General features: G+C 35.7%; 1 protein-coding gene across 50 annotated transcripts in view; it reads right to left on the reverse strand.

Annotated features, from left to right (window-relative positions):
- The window catches only part of LOC143660720 (uncharacterized), a 298,041-nt gene that overhangs the window by 71,653 nt on the left and 207,483 nt on the right, over positions 1 to 18,905 (reverse strand). The window lies entirely within an intron of this gene.

The raw sequence follows: 18,905 nt of genomic DNA on the forward strand, positions 1-18,905 counted from the left end.
CCTTTAGCAATATACTTTTATTTAATATAGAAAATATACATTTGTTTAAAAATTAAGAAAATTGTTAGCATAAATTTGAGATGCATGGGGAAGCAGGAGAATGGTAGCAATTAAATACACAGAGAAATCCAAAAGTATCTGTAATGTTCTAATTCCAAAAATGGGTGGTTGTTCACTGGAATGCATTTTATTATTGAACTTTAGAGCTTCCTTATAATGCCACATACCATCTTTTGTATATATAAAACACTAAAAATTAAAAAGACAGAAATATCATCCAGAAAATGAACTGTACCAAAAGTAAGTCAAACTTCAAAACAATAAACTAAGCAGTGAAGGAAATAAGTCTTGCTAAAAATAAGAGGAAATTAATTTATACAAACACAAATAAAGTTAGTCATGGAATATAATTACTTTAATAAGGATGAATAAAATACGTATATAATAATAAGTGGGTCAAACGCCAAGGGGAAAACTGCCAGGTTTAACAGACCAGAACAAATTTATTGATCAGGAATCTTTTTCTGTTTTGCCAGGTTTTCTTCTTAAAGATAAAATGAACCAATGTTACTTGTTGGGTGCTAACTGCTTAGTAGGTGGGAGTTCCTTGGCTTCTTCAGTCTCACTGCCCTGCCAAGTTTCAGAGTCTCCTGAGGCTGTGGCTCATCCAGGAGAAGTTCAGAGCCTTACCTGTTGCAGACTGATGATTTTAGGATTATTCTCTACTCCAGCAGCACTGATAACAGAAACTTTGTTGTAGATGGACATAAAACATGGTTTCTTCTTACCAGAACATCTAAAGTTGCAGTTCTTAAAATGAACAAGTACCAGGGACTATTCTGGGAAGATGTGGTCGAGCTCAAATCAATAGTAGGCATGATGTGCCTTGCTTATTTATTTGCTTGAATAAGTATAAAACAAAAAGAGGACTGTGTATTCCTTGCTCTTTTTATATAAAAGCCAGATCTATTTGAGTGGTCACGGCTAAGATAGCTTGAGTTAGATTTGGTGTGGGTTTAGGGGAAGAAATGTCTTTGTAACTGGTACTAAATATTACGGTAACTTGGACATGTTGTAACAGGAGCCTATTGGTCTTGGCAAAGAAGTGAATGAAAGAATTACAATTAAAGCAACACAATTTCTCCATTGTGGCATAGATGTGCTGGACACTCTGGGTGACGGTCATCCTTTTCCACTGCTGATCAAGCACTGCCCTGTCAAATCAGGCTTCACCATATTCTAAAGAATCCAGAATACTGAAATCAATTTTAGTTTCTAATGAATTCTTATGGAGAACTTTTTCTTCCTTCTTACTAAACAAAGGAAAAAACAATTCAGAATGGAGTTTCAAAAAGAGGAATGCTAGCAACAATTTTGGTTTCCAGAAGGCGTAAAGGATACATTTTCCAAATGTATTAATTAAGAGTGTCAAGAAGATGAGGCTTTATTCTTTATTCTTCATCTAAATTTTTTACAATTACATTCTTGCTTATATCTTTCTTTCTTGCCATTTTGACTGGTCATTTCCAAGCCATAACTGCCCTATTTTGAAGCTTTCCAAAGTTAAGCAGAGATCCGCTCTTGTACAAAGCAGGTGGGGCATGATTTTTAAATGATTGAATCTGCATTGTTATATGGTCTCATTTGGATTCTAAGACTTTTTACAATGAAAATAAGCGAATTGCTAGCCATCTAATATTTTTACATGAAAAAATAATAAAAGGTATAAATTGTAGCTTACAGAAGAAGTATGCACACAGAAAGACCCGTGTACTTCATGAAACACACAAGACCAGAGGCTATTCTTCTCCTAGACCACTGCATGTTTTACAGAGGAAAATGGAAAATTCACATTATTTACGTAGTCTCCCAAATAATCATGATATACTTGTACAATTAAGAATTTAAGAAGGCAGATGGTGGCTGAGTATTTAATGCTGCTGAGTTGTGATTTATATATTTTTTTGGTCAAACTCATTATAATTTACAATTTGTAAGAAGGAAAATAAGCTTATATATTGGTACTGAATTTAATATCACTGGTTTCCGCTTATGAGAAGCAAATGAAATAAACTTTGGAACAAAAATAGGATGATATATAGATATAACTAACACAGTTTCAGTTTAAGAAGTGGTTTTCCATAAATGACCATGTATTTCATTAAAAAAGAAAGGAGACATGTTTACAGGGTTGGTGACAAACTAAGATTTGGCCCAATAAAGGGCAGTTATGAGGGTGATTCCCTCAGGGACTCAAGGGACATACAAAAAAACTGTGCTATCATCTTCCTCAGAAAATACTTCAAACTGTTGGACAAGGAACTAACTCACTTCACCACTTCATCACATTAGTGTATGACCTTGGGCAAATAAGATGGTTACCAATATTTCAAGACTATACAGCGAAGTCCAGTCACTAAAAATGGAGCCCAACAGGAGGGACACAAGGGTGCTATAATGGGGATGCTTTCCGGTTTTCAAGAAGGTAACAAGCAAGTATTGACTTGAACAATAACATATAAGCATTTTCTCTTTTAAAACAAGCCCTACCAAAAGAATCACTATCATAATGAATGTTTTGAATGACAACTCCAGAGGGAGAGATGAAGAGTTATGTTCAGGGTATCTTAAGCTGAGAAGTTATAGAATGTCATGGTTAAGAGTATAATCTCTAGAGCTAGGGGGCCTGGGTGTCAAGTCTGGTTCTATCACTCACTAGCAGTGCAGGAATGGCCATGATGCTCATTAAACTCAGGGCTTAAAAATCTGTAAAACGGGGGATAATATTGGTTCCTATTCTCATGAGACTGTCAAGAGGATTAAAATCACTAAGACCTGTAAAGTACTTAGACTAGTACCTGACACACAGAAAATATTCCATAAGTGTTAAGCAAAAATTATACATGGCAAACCTAGTAACTTTATTTCCTTGCAAATAAAAACCTGACAGCCAAATAGCAAGAAAGCAACTGAACTATGCACCAGAGGAAACCAACTTTCTACATCACTACAGGCAACCCACGTCCCTTCTATAATTCATGTTCCTTATCTATACAATAGTACAATATACAATATACACCAAGAACGCCTAGGGAGGCCTGATAGAAGTTTTTGCTAGTATCAATAGCAACTGAGCAATTTAAATTTCTGTATCTTTAGAACAATGGTCTATAAGGGCCAGACAGATAAATGAGTGCAACAAACAAGGTGGGAATTATGTAAAGTGAAAAGCATGTCCCATCTAAAAGAGCAGCTCCTCAGCTTCTTACTGTGGAAGGCTCCAAGTTCAATGTTGTTTTTACTATAACCCAAGCATGGTTCAGCGGGACCATCAACTTCTGGCTGAAGAGGCCTTGCCTACCAATTGTACCATTCATCAATAACATGACCTGGAATAAGTTCTTTAAATACACCAGGCTTCTGTTTTGTTTGTAAAATGAGGTCACTTATTATTTACATGGCAGAATTACTGCAGGTACTAAGGGGAAAGTAAATAAAATGGGATAGTTGCTATATAAATACATATTTACTTTTTCGTTTTTACTAACAATCACTTACTATGTGCCTGGCACTGTTCTAAGAATTTTATAACTCATTTAAATTCTCACAACAACTCTATGGAGACAGAACTCATTTTGCAGATGAGGAAACTGAAGCACAGAGTAGGTAAGCAATTTATCCAAGGATACACAACAGAAAGTACCAGAAGACTGTCAAAGAAATACAAAACATCAAGTCTTATTATTAGATACTACAATAAATTCACATCCCTCATGCTTCATAAACCTCTTTTTTCCTTTCTTTCAATGTAAAATTTCTTTCACATACAGGTTATACTTGTAGTTTCTACCTGCTGATCATCCATTCATTCCTATTTTCTTATAAACACAGGCTGTTTCTATCACAACAAGTAACTGTTCTCTCACTAGTCCCTATCCTCCTTGTCCATTCTTTAGCACGACACTGCTGAACACTTCGGCACTGTCCTCTTTTGACTTTCCAGGATTGTTCTTTTCCTGTTTTCCTCTATGAAAACTGTTCCTAGGCTTCCTCCAACTCCTTAACTCTTCTTGCAAGTTCAGACCTAGGTGTCATTTATTTTTTCCCTTGCTCTCTTGATTCTCTTTTCTCTCCCTCCTATCTCTAATACTGCCTACTATACATGTAGTCCTTGGAAATCACACATCTGCAGTGCACACCTCGTGCCCACCTTCTATACATCTCCTTAACAATAGCGATCAACTGTGATGCTTTCCCTCTCCTCCCCAAGTCCTGCTAACAGCCTTAGTGATTTCAATCTTCATATAAAAAAATTCATCCAACACCAGGTTCTCTTACTTCCTTAACTTCCTCATCCCTAATAACCATCCTCTCCATTCTACTTTACTTCTCTGCTTTAACAACCCTGTTCTTTATTGCCATTTGAAATGCTCCACTTTTGAAATAATTATGACATCCCTCTTTCTGACCACAACCTCTGATCCTTCAGCTCCCTTAATCAATTATTTAGGTTACCAGTTCTTTGATCCAAACCCCAAATCTGACCCTCCCACTGTGAACCTAGTCGGCCCAATCAGAAACCTACACGGTAACTTTTATTTCTCTTTCTCCCTCATCTTCCATATCCAATAAATCAGCAAATTCCAACATGCCTACTGTTCATAAATATTAACCAGTCACTCTTCTTCATCCAAATTACCATCATCTGTCACCCAGATTTTCACAACTGTCTCTTCACCAATTTTCCTGCTTCAAGTTCTTGCTTTCCTAAAATTTGTTCTTCGGCAGGCAGAATCATCTTTCTAAAACACAAGTCTAACATCACTCCACTACTTAAAATTCACTAATACTTAGCCCTATCCTTAAGATAATCACCAAATGTTCTAATACATCTTCTGAGGTATTTCCTGATACAGCTCCTGCTTATCTCTTTAGCCTCATCTTGCACTGTTCCCTTCAACATTCCAGCCACACATAATTGTCAGCTCTTCAGATGAACTGTTTCTCTCTTGCCTCCAGGATCTTAGTATATTCTATTTTTCCTGCCTAGAACATGCCTTCTCACTTTTTACATTGCCATTCATCTTTTGTGTCTCATGTTAAGTACCACCACTCCCTCAAGAGACTTTCTCTGACTTCAAACCAGCCTAGATTCCCCTGGTAGGTGTTTCCTTAGCCAAGTTCCCACATCATTTCCTCCCAACTCACAATATTGAGTCTTTCTCACTAGCTTCTAAGTTTTGTGAACCAAGATAATGCCACTCAGGTGTACTTCTGTTACTTCCACTGACTAGCATACTATTGGTCCATAAAGACACTCCACAAATCTGTTGAATAAGTGGACATACAGATATTCTTAAACACGTATGTCTTGTCATTCCCAGGTTTTGACACTGTTCTGTTCTAGCTGCCGGAATGCAATATACCAGAAACAGACTGGCTTTAAAAAGGGGAATTTAATAAGTTGTTAGTTTACAGTTCTAAGGCTGAGAAACTGTCCCAATTAAAACAAGTCTATAGAAATGTCCAATCAAAGGCATCCATCCAGGGAAAGATACCTTGGTTCAAGAAGGCCAATGAAGTTCAGGGTTTCTCTCTCAAGTGAGAAGGCACATGGCGAACACAGTCAGAGTTTCTCTCTCATCTGGAAGGGCACATGGTGAACATGGCACCATCTGCTAGCTTCTTGGCTTCCTATTTCATGAAGTTCCCTGGGAGACATTTTCCTTCTTCATCGCCAAAGGTCACTGGCTGGTGGACTCTGCTACTTGTGGCTGTATCGTTCTCTCTGCTCTCTCTGGATCTCTCATTCTCCAAAATGTTTTCTTTTTTATCGAACTCCAGTAAACCAATCAAGACCCACCTGAATGGGCAGAGACATGTCATCACCTAATCCAGCTTAACACCACTCCTGATTGAGTCACATCTCCAGGGAGATGATCTAATTGCAGTTTCAAACATACAGTACTGAATGAGGATTAGAAGAAACGGCTGCCTTTACAAAATGGAATTAGGATTAAAACATGGCTTTTCTAGGGTACATACACCCTTTCAAACCAGCACAGACACCAAACAAACAAACAAAAAAAACCCTATATTTAATCCTCCTAATGTTGTCTTGGAGATACAATTCCCTATCTCCAACCACCTGGAAGACGTAGGGATTTTGTAAGCACCTAAACTTGAATATGCAAAAAAGGACACAGATCATCTCTCTCATATCTTCTACACCTAGTTACAGTGGAAAGAACACAGGCAGAGGAGTCAGACTTGCCTACAATAAAATCCCTGTACTATCTCCTATCAACTGTACAACTTTAAGCAAATTGGTTACTTTCTCTGAGTATCTGTTTTCTCATCTTTGAAGTAAGTATGAAAACACCAACCTCAAAGGATTAGGAGAAGATTAAGTGAGACGACATATGTGAAATGCCTGGAATACAGCATGTAAAGTCATAAATGACAACTGGGTTCAAAAATTTGGATTTGTTGCTTCTCTCTATTAGCTGATAAGTTCCTAAATCCCATTGAGTTCACCTCTTTCAAATTTTTCTGGTTCTCTCCACTGAAATTGTTTCCCTGAGTGTCAGACCTCTTTACCTCCTTCCTGGACTGTAACAACAGCTCTAATGGGATTCCTGGGCTCTGGTCTTTTTACTGCTCAAGCCACCCTACACACTAATACCTGCCTGGGCTTTTTATAGGAGAAATTCTATTGTTATTCTTCTGACAAAAATTCTTCAATTGCGTCCCAAAGATTTAGTATTAAGTCTAAACTGTTTAGTCACATGATATTCAATGCCCTTCTAGATCTGTCCTCAACTCACCTTGCCACATTATCTTCTTATTAGCTACTTTCTGCATATTCTGTTGCCCAAATGCCTACTCTGTACCTCCCGTAACTCTCATCCCTACCCATGCCTTTGCTGATGCTTCCTTGGCCCAGGATACTGTTCCTCTAAATCCTCAAATCTGATGCTACCTTTCTTTCAATGGCTAGCTCAAATGTTACTTAATCCACAAAGCATTTCTTAAACATCAAGGTACAGATTATCTTTTTTACAAAGTTGAGGTGTGTTTATTTTACTTACCTGTCTACTCATTATTCATTTATTTTAATTTTATCTGTGCATGACACCTTAGCTTCAAGCTCTTAAAAGTTAGCATCATGTCCTGACCCACATGGTCATGTTCATGACAAGTACCCAGAAATGGATTCTGAATGCTGTGCCTACAAAGAGTTCTACTGAGTAGCAACAGCATTTGGTGTTCGCAGTCATTTCAGTATTCATGGTCTTCTGATCAGCTCCCACAATAGTTCCTAGCATAGAGCAACACTCAACAAATAATTATTAAATGATACTATTCACAAGGGATATCAACTATGCTTACAGGACAGAAATTTCGTCCCTGCAAACTGTAAAATAAAAGGGAATACAAAGAAGTTTTCTCTCTCTCCTGTAGTTAAAGAGGTAGGAAAACTTCAAGTTCACTGTTTGCCACAAGCTATACAGCTATTCTCAGCAATAAATATACCATGCAATCCTTTGGTGTATGTAGTATATCAAAATTACCAAGTTTTAACATGTAAATAAGAACCATTTTTCAAAACAGTTTCCTTTGGAGAATAGAGACTTATTCTAACAATGTCTAAAACATTTTTAGATCTCCCCTTTTGTATAGTCATAACTTCTTTTGGTTAAAAAATTTAAAGAGTTCTGTGATAGAATGAGACTATTTTTTGCATAAGGCTGAGAAAAAAAGAATTTCAGAAATAAAGCTTAATATCCTCATTATTAAATAAGAAAAAAGTTTTCAGGAGTTTCATTTCCAAAAGGCTATTATGTAAACCACTTCATAAATTGCATTCATAAAAATTCTCATTTTTCCATCAAATTTCTATTTTAAAATAGAAACCACCACTTGCACCTGTTACAGTACTTGTCAGTCTGTAGGGTTACCTATTTATGCATCATTTTTCCCAGTAAACTGTCTTCGTGGAGGATCAGGACTTGCCTCTTTTGAATGTGCAGTACTTACTGCTGGAATGTACTAGGTGGCTCGGTAAATGTTTATGACGTGAGTTAGTGACTCAAATCAGTGGTTTGATTATTTACCTTGTTCATCAGACCTGACTACTGGTGCCTTCCTACCTTCAGAGAACAGAAAATTTCCACCACTGTGGACAATATAAAGAAAATGGGAAGCTCTTAGGCTGATAGTAAACAAAAAGTCCTAAACGTATCTTTGGCAAAAGTGGTATCACTGTTGTAAAAGTTTAAATTCTTCCCAACTCACAGAGTACTTCTGGGAGGCAACACTCATATATCTGTGTGCCTTTTCCTATATGAGTTAAAATATCATTACATTATTTCAGAGTCACTTTTTCTAGATATGCTTCTTTACTTAATTTATTTGGCCCCTTAAATATTGGTAGGCAAAAATGAATTAATTTTAACCACAATTAAGGATAGTAAGCCAAACAACTAGTTGAGTACCTACAATATACAAAGAAAACTAGAAAAGCCAAAAATATCTGCCCTGTTCAACACTGTGCTGGTTTGAAAGGATGTATGTACCCTAGAAAAGCCATGTTTTAATCCTAATTCCATTTTATAAATCCAGCCATTTCTTCTAATCCCTGTTCAGCACTGTATGTTTGGTTCTGTAATTAGATCATCTCCCTGGAGATGTGACTCAAACAAGAGTGGCTGTTAAACTGGATTAGGTGGAGACGTGTCTCCACCCATTCAGGTGGGTTATGATTAGTTTACTGGAATCCTATAAAAGAGAACAACAAGAGAGAAAGCCAGGAGATTCTGAGGGAGCAGAGCAACACAACCAGGAGAAGCAGAGAGTCACAGCAACCATTGGAGAAAAAGAAAGAAAATGCCTCCCAGGAAGCTTCATGGAACAGGAAGCCAGGAGAGAAAGCTAACAGATAATGCTGTGGTTGCCATGTGCTCTTCCAGCTGAGAAAGAAGCCCTGACTGTGTTCGCCATGTGCCTTCTCACTTGAGAAAGAGACCCTGAACTCCATTGGCCTTCTTGAACCAAGGTATCTTTCCCTGGATGCCTTTGATGGGACATTTCTATAGACTTGTCTTAACTGGGACATTTTCTCAGCCTTAGAACTGTAAGGGAATTTTAAATTCCCCCTTTTAAAAGCCATTCCATTTCTGGTATATTGCATTCTGGCAGCTAGCAAACTAGAATAAACATTATGTATACTTTAGTGATTACATATCACCCAATCCATACAAACTGGAAATCAGTGTTTTTAAAAATCTGAACACCATTATCCCAAGATTCAGCAACTTATATACATCTATGTTTCTAAGAAAGCTCATTAAAGTTGACTGGCAAATTTGAAAAAGCTCCAAATAAAATTACAGAGATGACTCTCACATTCAGGCTTTTCCAATATATTGTCATGGATTTAAGAAACATCACATTTGTATATCATAAAAAAATTCTAAAAATGTTCTATAAAGGCTATATCTACTGCCTGGGGGCTAAATACAGCATGCAAGGACTGAATCTTTTTAGACTACTGTTAAAACTTCGCTTAAGCAGTTAAAATAAAAAATGGAAATAATGGAAGATGTCAGAAGTTTTTATAAAAGGCATCAACATATTAATTAATTCATATTTCCTTAAATACTTCAAAATATTAATTTATTCATATTCTCTTAAATACTGCTAAAAGCCAGCATATCTTTCTTCCATTTAAAGAGGTGGGAACTGAGACAAGAAAGCTCAATTTGTTTGTTAAAATACTTTATATTTCAAACTAAGTTCTCTCAGGACATAAACCAAGTTCTCCTATGATGACCTATGCTCATGATAAAGGGGCTAAAAGATTTATTACTTAACTGAATGATGAAACAATTATTTCAATGACTGACCCAAGAAGTGGCAGCAGATCGCTTAGTAACTTGGACATGATAACATCCTTGTTCACATCTTACTCTGAGGTGACATTTATATATCATTATTAACAGGTAACCCTGATTTTCATAAGAAGAATATTTCTGTGCATCGCCCCCCATGGATGGCTACTTGCTTCCATCTTCCAATTATGTGCCACTGAAGTGTAAATATTTTTTCATGAAAAAGCAAAACCAATAAAACTCCCTACTTTTCGTGCTAGCGGTGCCCTCAGTGACAAAAGGGGCAGACACACCAATACAGAGATTACAATACCTTCAGATATAATTCAAGTGAATACTAAACGGGTAAAAGCGTGTTATAAACTTTTTTTTGCAAGTGCATGCATGCTTATGTTACTATTCATTCTGAGGCAGACAGACCATCAATGATTTTCTGGGTCACTGACGAGGGAGAAAGCCGACTATAAAAAGAGTTGGAGAAAAATAAAGGGCGGGGGGGGGGGAGTGCTTCCTTCCACTCCAGACCCCCTACGGCCTTGAATGAAAGAAGACAGATGGCAGCCACCTTCCCCTTTAATTAGGAGGGGCAGCTCAGAAGCGAACAGCCCTGCTCACTTGGCACCATCTTTATCAAGACTGTTTGGACGATAATGCTCTGTTCACTAGCCCCTTGTTTCAAACTGTTTTTAACCTTTAATTTACAAACTGAGTCTGTGAATTTAATTTTTAAATAGCTCCAAGCACGATGCTATACATAAAGCAGGTACTCAAAGATGTTCGGTGTATTCATAATTTACAGACCATTCACATGAGAAGGCTGGAGTGCTTCAAATGAAATACAGCCACCACCCAAATCCTATCACTACTACTCTGAGATTAAATGTGTATCCCATGGCATATAAATCCTAACGAATTCACACAACACTTCAGACTAGATTTAGACTTAAGACCCCTGATTTCTGCTTTTTTAGTTCAGCACCAGCATCATGCTGCCTCCCTCAATTTTCATAGTGTTATTATTCAAATTGAAAAAAAAGACAAGAAAATTCTACAGTAAAAAAAAGCCCATCTTATAAGAAAGGATAAATTAATTCCACATCAGAAACCACTCTACATTTCTATTTGTTTTACATTTTCACAACCACAAAACTTTGTATTAAAAATTAAGCCTCAGATAATCTCTGGAGGCAGGAACAGCATAAAAGGCAAACAAAACACGAAATTTCAAAGACATAAGAAGATGGGACCAAGTGTCAGAATTAGGCTGTTGGAACAGAATTTTCTGTATAAGGGATGGAGCCTCTTAATTATTTTCTAAAGGCTATGAAAAACATTTTCTATAAGTCTGCAAAGCACAAAACTTTTTCATATGAAGGAAAAGTTCAGTTTCTCCTAACATAGGCTAGGTCTTTATACACTTTAACCCATTTTTATATAAATGTTTTTTCAACATCATTAGATAATTCGTAATCCCTCAGCTCCTTTCCATTTCCTGACAGGTTTTTAAATTACAGCCTCTTAACAATGACCCATTCCCACACAGGGACACTTTGCCATTATGCCTGCCTTGCCTACAAGCACCGGTCCTGCTTCCAAATGGAAATAAGAGCAGTGAACTTGGCTATTCAGCTACATGTACTCCGGGCCACAACATCCAAAACACCTTGTCTGTGTTATTTACTCAATGGCAAAGTTCTGGGACTTATTTTTTTTTAAGAACTTTCTTTCCTCATTGATAATAAATTTTAATCTCTTACTATATCCAATAAGCAAGCCAACAAGTTAGATATAAGAAGAGAGATAGAAAAGATAAAAGAAGCAGATAGCTATTTAACAAACTCCATATTCTATATCCCAATGAAGGGGGTGGGAAACTTGGCATTTGCTAGATACTGAGTATCCAATAATGTTAACAAGGGGGGAAAAAAAACATGTAGGAAAGACTGACTAACAAAGAAAAAAACAGAACTTACATTGTTTTCCAGCACAGTAAGCAGGTCCGGATTGAGATGACAGTAATTCCTTCTTCAAGGATCTTGCTTTCACTTTAACAAAGCTATGTTTATGCTTACATCCAGGTTTTCTGTGGAACTCCAAAATATCTGCACTTCAAAAGATGTCCCAAGTTCACAGTTCATCTCAGAAACACTGAAGATATTCCTGTGGACCAGGAATCCCTGGGACAGACTGACGCGACCTCTGGGCGCCACGTGGCACCACTGCTGTCGTTACTGCACACACACACCCGGGACACCCACTTGTTACCTCAGGACCAGGCTACTAGCAGATAACTGCTCAGATTAACGTTAAGAGACACGAGCCTTTGTACATTGTCATGTTCAAGGTTGGAAAATACATTAAAATGAGAACCATGCAGTCACAGCAGTATTCTGAACCATTAACTTCCTCGCACTTAATTAAATGCTTGTCTAAAGAAGAGTCGAAATTAGAAAGAATACTTTGCTAGTGATTGTAGATCGGCATTTGCCATGTTTTGAAAGTAGTGGTCATATCTTATCCTCTAAAACTGCATTTAGGTATCACAAGTATTGTTATTTCTTCTGTGAAAACTACTGACTATTAATGAAAGACAGGGGGAAAATTGTTCTTAAAAACATAATCCTTACTGGGCAGCCTCGGTGGCTCAGCAGGCACAGTTCTTGCCAGACCCGGGTTCGGTTCTGGTGCCTGCCCATGTAAAAGAAGAAATAATAATAATAATAATCCTTACTAAATTTCATCTGGTTGATTTTTTAAAAAATAAAAATAGAAAAACTAAAAACATTTAAATTTGGAGTTTGTTTTGAAATATTACTTCATCCCATGTACTGTCCAGCTCATAAAAACAAATACTCCTCCAGCAAAATGGGACACTTTGACCTTGTTTACTGCAATGTTTTGAAACCACTGTCTCGTAATTCTGACATTACTGGTTATGCATTAGCACCTCCGCTGCTGTTGACAGCACATGCTGCAGCCCCAACCATTTTGAATGGTCCGTAGTTGAACAAAACCCCACAGTCTACAGCAAAGATACTGGCATTAGTGTTAAATCCACAAAACTCTCATGATATCTTTTCTAAGTGTTACATCCCTCTGGTCACTTTTATGAGACAACAAAAAGCATCATACATCTGCTTCTTTTTAAACCCCCGCATCCAAACCCTCGTAGAGACTATTCTTTCTTCTGACCCTCTCTCTCCCAGTCCAAGAGAAGGGCTTCCTTTCTCACTAATCTCCATATTGGCAAGAATTTCTGCCACAGAGCTATGCTAATAGAACATCCCTACCTATTTCCCCCCAGTAAAAAAATTCCCACAAACTTTTCTGGAGGATAATTTGTTAGTATATTTTAGAGTTTTAAAGAGTACTGCATTTTTTAATTTTGATAGAGTAAAATTATTCATTTTTTCTTTTTAAGGATCATGTTTTTGGTGTTATAACTGAGCAGTGCCATTATAATAATAATATTATTATAGAAGTTGTAAGTATACAGAAAATTCATACATAAAATACAAAGCTAAAAAAAAATTTTCTCCTTTATATCTGACATGTTTCCAACCTTCTGCCTACCCCAATTCTTATTCAAAATATATTAGAATCAAAGCAAAGAGTAGCTGAAAACACTATAAGCATATCACATTTAGATTGAGGGGAACATCTCTCATATATAACACACCACTTTAAATAAAACTAAAACCTTCTGGTCCTACAATAATAGTGCAATTTTTCAGACGAGTTAAAAACCAAGTTTATCTGAAATCAATTAATAGCAATCTTTTTCCTTTACTGAACCACTTACAAAAGATCAAGTCCTTGCACTACAGTCATCAAGAAATAACACCAAATACATATTTGAGTAATTATAAGCCCTTGATTGTCAGAGAAGAGGGAAGAGAAAAACACTCTGAGTTAATAAAATTCATTAACTCTAGTTAAAGAACTACCAAAAAGACTCTCCAAACATTCACATTGTTACTATGACAACTACAAAATTGCTTTGAGAAAATGTGAGGGATTTTAAGATCCATGATAAAACAAGTGTCATCCTGCCTGCTGGAAATTACTTTCATTTATATAAGGGAACAGAAGATCTAAATGGCCATTTTCAATCCTGAAATATCAAACTGTTACCTTTTGAGAGATGCTGTACTTTTCATTCAGATCATGAAAAGAGTAATAAGTAAATGAATAGCTTTCTCAGTAATCAGAACCATTTTGATTTCAGTCCTGCAACTACATGACTCCCAGTCTATCTAGTTGGTACACTATTTTTATAATGAAAGCAAAGTCTGATTCAATCTGAAAAGGAAGGGACAAAAAAAACTAACAGTCTCTCATTTCTAAATACAAATACACAATGATACACTCACTCTGAATTTTTAAGGTCAATAAAGAAACAGAAGAAAGCAGCATTTTCTCCTTAAAATTCTTGCTCTTAGGTATTTAGATTGATTTACATTTTACGTAATCATTACGGCTCAATCAGGAAGTAAGAATTTTAAGTGCGTGCTATGTAGGGGAGGGAGTCATGTGACCCACAGTAAAAAAAAAATTCTTAGAGTTGCACACTAAGAAAAATGAACTCAGGAATTTTTAAATGTCTTTGGATATATTATGGCTTTTGAAAAATAATTTATTTGGATGCCTTGAAAGTAAGTCATCAGGACTAATTTTTTTAATATTAAGAGATCAAAGCAATGCACAATGAGAAATGAAAATTTAATTATCACAGGAACTGTTTCTCTGCAGATCACATCCAGTCTACTTCAAAGGCTATTTTCCAATATTATTTGAAAATCAAGCAGTATGTAATACAACAAAACAAAATACCTGCTGCAGCTCTGAATAAATATTTATGTTTTATTTAATATATGGAACAGTGTGTTCCCGGAATACAAAGAAGAAAACTGCTTAAATTTATCAGGACTTCATACAAGGACTGAGAGAGCCTTCTTAACCATAAGGGGGAAAGAAACGAAACAAAGTTTCAGTGGCTAAGAGATTTCAAATAGTCAAGAGGTCATTCTGGAGGTTATTCTTATGCATTCATAGGTATTCTTTTTTACTTCCTAATGTATTAGAATAGCTAGAAGCAAATACCTGAAACTAAAGAACTGTAATCCAATAGCCTTGATTGTTAATGATAATTGTATAATTATATGGCTTTTATGGTGTGACCATATGAATGTGAAAACCTTGAGACTGACACTCCCTTTATGCAGCATATGGACAGACCAGGAAGAAAATAAAGACAAAGAAATAAATAAATAACGGGGGCAAGGGATGAGGAGTACGGGATGTTTTGGGTGTTCTTTAAATTTTTTTTTTTGAGTAATGAAAATATACTAAAATTGATTGTGGTAACTGATGAATGCACAACTATTCAATGATACTGTGAGCCACTGTATACTTTGGATGATATGGTATGTGAATATATCTCAATAAAATTGCATTAAAAAAGATTTATACAAGTTCTATAGATTTCAAGTGGTCACTGTATTTTATTACAAGTATATTCTCAACAGGAAAATGTTTATGCCATAAAAAATTCCATCTGAGTTATCTAAGCTTATAAATCATCATTAAATATCTCAACTATATATACATATCAGACTATGTTCACTCATCTTTAGAAATCAAAAAGTGGGAGACTAATGTTAAAACACTTTAATAAGCATTAACAGGTTGACTAATAGATGACTTCATATTATAAAAACTGAAGACATATTGCTTATGCTACTTTTCTAATTTTCTAAAACAGAATATACTAATTCTAGCATATTTAAAATTCAAAAAGTTTGGCCTGCGTCTGTTTGGTTTCTCAATGCAATTTCTATTATTAATACATTCATTAATGATAATTTATTAATACAATAAGAAGCAATTAACATCATTGAGGGCAGTTCTTTGTAACTCATAGCCATTACTTTTTTTATCACACATTTGTATCTTCATCATCATGATCATTTCTTAGAATATTTATATCAATTCAGAAAAAGAAATAAAAAGAAAACAGAAAAAATTCATACATACCATACCCCTTACCCCTCCCTTTCATTGATCACTAGCATTTCAATCTACTAAATTTATTTTAACATTTGTTCCCCCTATTATTTATTTATTTTTAATCCATATGTTTTACTTGTCTGTAGATAAGGTACATAAAAGGAGCATTAGACACAAGGTTTTCACAATCAAACAGTTACACTGTGAAAGGTATATCATTATACAATAATCTTTAAGAAACATGGCTACTGGAACACAGCTCTACATTTTCAGGCAGTTCCCTCCAGCCTCTCTATTACACCTTAACTAAAAAGGTGATATCTATATAATGCGTAAGAATACCCTCCAGGATAACCTCTTGACTCTGTTTGGACTCTCTTAGCCACTTACACTTTACTTTGTCTCATTTCGCTCTTCCCCCTTTTGGTTGAGAAGGTTCATAGCCATTACTTTTATCACTAATGCTTCACACCCTTTTGAAAGTACTCAAGGCAAGTGGCAGAGCTAGATCAGTGATAAAAATCAGTTCTGGGTATTTCTTGTTTACTAGGTTGTCTTTCTTTAATTCTTAAACACAAGAGGTGGCTGAGAGGAAGAAAAGACTAAGAAAAATAGAAGTCTCTTAGAAGGGAAATTAAGGTAGACTAAGCACATATTCTCCCAAAGTAGAGTATTACATGGCATTTGTGATCATCTTACTAACCTTGAAGTCATACTTGCTAATTTCAATTAAGGAAAGATGAACTTGTTACCAAGAAATAGCCCCTAGAGATTCCTGCCATGACCTAACTCTGCTATTTGCCTAGAGCACAATTTGGGACCTAAAACAAAATCTCAGAGTGCAACATCTCAATTCCCTCCTTCTATAAATAAGAAGAGAAGCTGGAGTTTTTTAAACAGAAGACTACACCTAAAACTAGACCCTGGGATTTCTGACTTTCTTAGCACTCTTTTTCACTACATACTGCTTTACATCTGTAACCTGAGGCTCAATAAATCTCCAAACAACTGAGGCCACCCCAGTTGCTTACCTCAGTCATGAAGAAGTGAAGTAGAGTCAATTATTACAGACCCTCATCTAGACTCAGTGACCCTCATTACTACTTTTCTGTCTCTGTCCCTCACCAGCTATATTGAGCATCACACTTCATGAGTTGGGAAGAGACAGGACAAGTTCTGGGCTAAAGGGTAAACCTTGAATTGTACAAGTTTTCTGGACCTCCTTTCCATATCACAGCCTCCTCATGTGTTTCAATGGGAAAATCAAGGCACTAAAGAAAAATTACTTGTTTTTGTTCACATCACAGCTTTACTGGAATTTGGGATAAACACAAGAAAAACATAATATTCTAGGAAAAATTAAAATTAGACCCTCATTCTCATAATCTTTACCAGAATTAATTCCATGGAAATAAAAGAGTTAAATGTAAAAGAAAAAAAGAATACAATTAGAAGAAAATATTTATGAATTTGGGATAGGAAAAGAAGTCTTAGCTTTATAAAAGTGATAAAAAATATAACAAGAGATAGGTAAGAAATAGGTAAGCTCACTTTATCTAATATATTAAAATGTAAAATTCAAGTATGCTAAATACAAAGTTAAATGGTAAATAAAAATAAAATACTTGCAACAGGATTATATACTTTATAGTATCCATAAATTTTAAAAGAAAGAGATAGACAATTCACATAGAAGTATAAAAGGCCAATTAACATGAAAAAATGTTGGATTTCACTAGCAAACATCAAGATTTTTTTCACATCAAATTCACAAAGATGGACAATGTAAAGAGTAATACTAGTGAACTGACGTGAGAGTCATTTTAGAATATCGGCAACATAGTCTTATAAACCTTAAAACTGTTTTGACTCATGTTTATAAATACCTCCTAAGGAAACAATCATATATACACACAAAGATAGCTATACAAGGATGTACTTTAGTAACATAAAATTGGAGATAACAAAAATGGAGAGGAATATGTGACTAAATCATACTAAATTCATGTGTTTAAATAATGCTTTTGTAGAATACTTAATATTGGAAATCATACAATATAATGTTAATTGAAAATGCTGGACGTAAAACTGTAAACAAATTTATCAATGTTATTAAGTAAGAAAAAGAAGGAAAGAGAGAGAAAGCTGGAGGAGAAAGGGGACAAGGAGAAGGAGAATGGAGAGAGAGGAGGATAATGAGGGAGAAGAAGATGAAGGGAGAGGGAAAAAAGAAGCCTCTTTCAAAACACAGAGATTTTGAAAGTGGAAGACAATACATTTTTCTAAAAAGCTTATCAAGGGGCAGATAAATTAGATCTTTTATACTTTCTTTACATTCTTGAGATGTTCAAAACTTTCTATATGAAACATGTTAATTTTATAACTGGAAAGACATTATTTGAGCTAATGAACATCACTATAAATATTTCTCTCAGTCAAAAAAACATTAAATTATTTACAAAGATTTTTTTTAACAAAGAATGCCTATCTTGTATTGATAAGGACAAAAAAATAGGTAACAAAACAATATGATCTCTAATACATATAAACACATAAAATGTTAATAGTGGCTGCCTCTAGATAGTGACATTGGGGATAATTTTTTTTCTATACCTTACAAGTTTTCTACAACTGCTATATATTGATTTCATAATGAGAGAAAAAATCAGGCAGCAATATCACAATTACAGGACCAATATATTAAAAAGCAGCTATCTGGAGAAGCTTAGCCTACCTATAGGTATGCCTGACAGTCACATCCAGAGAACTTCTTTTGTGCTCAGATGTGGCCTCACTCTCGCTAAGCCCAACTTTGCAAGTGAAATAATTGTGCTCCCCCCTACATGGGACATGACATTCACGGGGAAAGTTTCCCTTATGGCATGGGAGGAGCCTAGCCCTGGCACCGTGGGATCTCAACAATCCTGACCAAAAGGGGGAAAAGAAGTAATAAATAAGGCATCAGTGTCTGAGAGCGTTCAAAGAGTCTAGAGGCTACCCTGG

This window comes from Tamandua tetradactyla, chromosome 1 (assembly GCF_023851605.1).
Source record: "Tamandua tetradactyla isolate mTamTet1 chromosome 1, mTamTet1.pri, whole genome shotgun sequence".
Taxonomy (NCBI): Eukaryota; Metazoa; Chordata; class Mammalia; order Pilosa; family Myrmecophagidae; genus Tamandua; species Tamandua tetradactyla.